Source organism: Penaeus monodon, chromosome 30 (genome assembly GCF_015228065.2).
Source record: "Penaeus monodon isolate SGIC_2016 chromosome 30, NSTDA_Pmon_1, whole genome shotgun sequence".
Classification (NCBI taxonomy): domain Eukaryota; kingdom Metazoa; phylum Arthropoda; class Malacostraca; order Decapoda; family Penaeidae; genus Penaeus; species Penaeus monodon.
In genome coordinates this window covers 19,258,791-19,261,218 of record NC_051415.1, presented here as the reverse complement: position 1 = coordinate 19,261,218, position 2,428 = coordinate 19,258,791, and the positions used below count along the sequence as shown (strand labels likewise).

Genomic DNA, 2,428 nt, shown 5'->3' with positions numbered 1-2,428 from the left:
AAGGCTAGATCAACACCCATACCAGTCGATCTTATCATTAATTGTGGAACCCTTCTGATATGTGACCTTACATCGAGTCGCGGGTGCTCCTCACCATAGAGATTCCCCCCACTGACTCTGGCTCCTCCCACCGCCTTCTAGATAACGCATGTGCACACGAACACACTTGTACCCGGGGGTAGCGTTTTGCCTATAAAAAGGGAGCCGCCTGATGACTGCTGTGACTAGTAAGAAGCAAAACCTCGGTAGCGTTATGAGAAATTTTATATAGTGAAAAATACAAGAGGACATTTTGAAACATGACTGGCGGAGAGGAGAACAATGCCGTAAGGCATCGACAACTGGGAAGTGAAATAAAAACGTTTATATATGATCCATCACACATATATCCACATAGACGTACCCACTCTCACTCAAAACACACCATGCGTTTCATCGCATTTGCACCTAAAAAAAAAAAAAACGTAGAAAATGATATGCTGTTGTTTAAATCCCTTTGTCGTATTTAGAATAAGCTAGTTAGATTTACTTGATAAAAATAACTTATTGAGTTTCTACGATTAGTGTTTAATTTTCTGGTTTGATTGATCTTCACTTGTCCTCTTCTTCCCCCAAGACTGGCACAGGCGGCTAAACACAAGCAACCAAACTGCTGAGTGGCTTAATTTTCGACCGTGTTTTCTACCATAGTTGCGTCAGCGCCACATCATCATTGTATGGGAATTTAATTCATCCACTATTCTATTGCACTGCGTCTTTTAAGTTAATATGGTAACAAATTATTTCCTGTCAGTTTTAAAATAATATCACTTTTTTATGTCTAACCCAAACATTTTCTTATTCATCTACAGAATAATCTGCGGACATTCTGCGAAAATTTTTACATCGTCTCCCGCCACTGGACATAAAAACAGTTGTTATGAAAAAGGTCGCATCCACCATGGAAGATAAGCTCACCACAGGACCTGAAGCTGCTCCTGATGCTGCATCTTTTGAAAAGACGTCAGACACATCATCTTAGTGCCGACGAAACCCCGTACACCTTGGGCCCAGATGAATGCCATGAAATACTAACAGCTGGTGGGGATATGTGCCGTACTTCAGGCTGGAACTTAGTCTGGAGAGCATAACGATGGAGGAAGGCCTCTTATCCAGCATTAATGGACTCGATCTACTCGTCTCCACTCCGTTCATGTGTCTGGAGAACTTGGCAGTCAAGTCCTCACACACCTTCGGGGGGGGCCTTGTGCCTTGCGCTCTCTCCCCCTTGGACTCCTGCAAAAGTCTCTGACGAGATGTCGTGAGCGCTTCTAGTGGGAACAAAGACAGACTTCAACACCCTTGGCAACACCATCTGCAACGGCGGAGACCCTGAAGGAGCCGGAACCCTGCACGCCCACAGTCTCTCCGTTACCTGTCGGTCGAGTCTCCACGTCCTTTTCTGCCTGCGGTGCCTTGATATTGTTGGGGTCTTCTTCGCAAAACTCCGCCAAATCCAGTACACCACCTGGAGTTCTCCCATCGGCGAGACTCTGCTCTTCCTCAATCAGATCAACCCAAACCCTTGGATCTTTCTCCCTCAAACCCCTTTGGCAAAGTGGCAGCCCACTCAACAAAGTCTACAAACCTTACACAGCTTTGTCCACGACTGCAAAAACTCATGATGAGTGCTTCGACCCATCACTCACGTCTCTCGATGTTTTATCGGAATTTAAAGAACTAACAGCCCTTGAACCTTCGACTTGTCTCCGAAGAACTCATCGTGTCTGCCGTCAAGGCTCTCGGCAAGAACCTGCTGGAACTGGAACTGGAGTTTGAGGAATACACCTACAACACTATCTCTCTGGATACTATCAAGGCCATCCAGGAACACTGTCCACACCTGCAGCGTCTGCAGATGAAACACGTCAACATATCTTCTAATCCTGGGGATACTCTGCTCTCCAAGAACACCATCGCCTTCCCAGAACTCAAAGAACTCATCCTGTCTAGCGCGGTGATCCAGCCAGCCTCCTGGAAAGACTTTTGTCAGGCAACGAGTCACTGGAATCACTTGTTCTAGACGTCAACCAAGATGCTCTTACTGACACGGTCCTTAGCACATTCCTGAAGAACAACAGTCTTCATCGGCTGAGTTCCATCTTCCTGGGTGCTGGATCGCTGTCAGCTCAGGCCCTCACATCCCTCTTGTGTCTGCCCGACCTGCAGAAACTGTCGCTGGATCTCAAGAGGTTCCCGTTCATTCCCGGTCTTTGCTTTCACCTCGCTGGAAGGCAGCCTGCGCAAGGGCAACTTCCAGTGCGTCCTCACCAATGTTGTCAGAGATGACTGAATTCTGTTTCCTTAGATCTAGAGTAAATATATTTTTGAAATAAATTTATATTATTAGAACATGTAAATTGTACATTAGAAATATGGAGACCAAATG

The 2,428-nt window shown here is 46.0% G+C and overlaps 1 pseudogene; it reads left to right on the top strand.

Annotated features, from left to right (window-relative positions):
* Positions 1-299: 299 nt before the first annotated feature.
* On the top strand, positions 300-2,332 carry LOC119592372 (annotated as a pseudogene).
* The last annotated feature ends 96 nt before the right edge of the window (positions 2,333-2,428 follow it).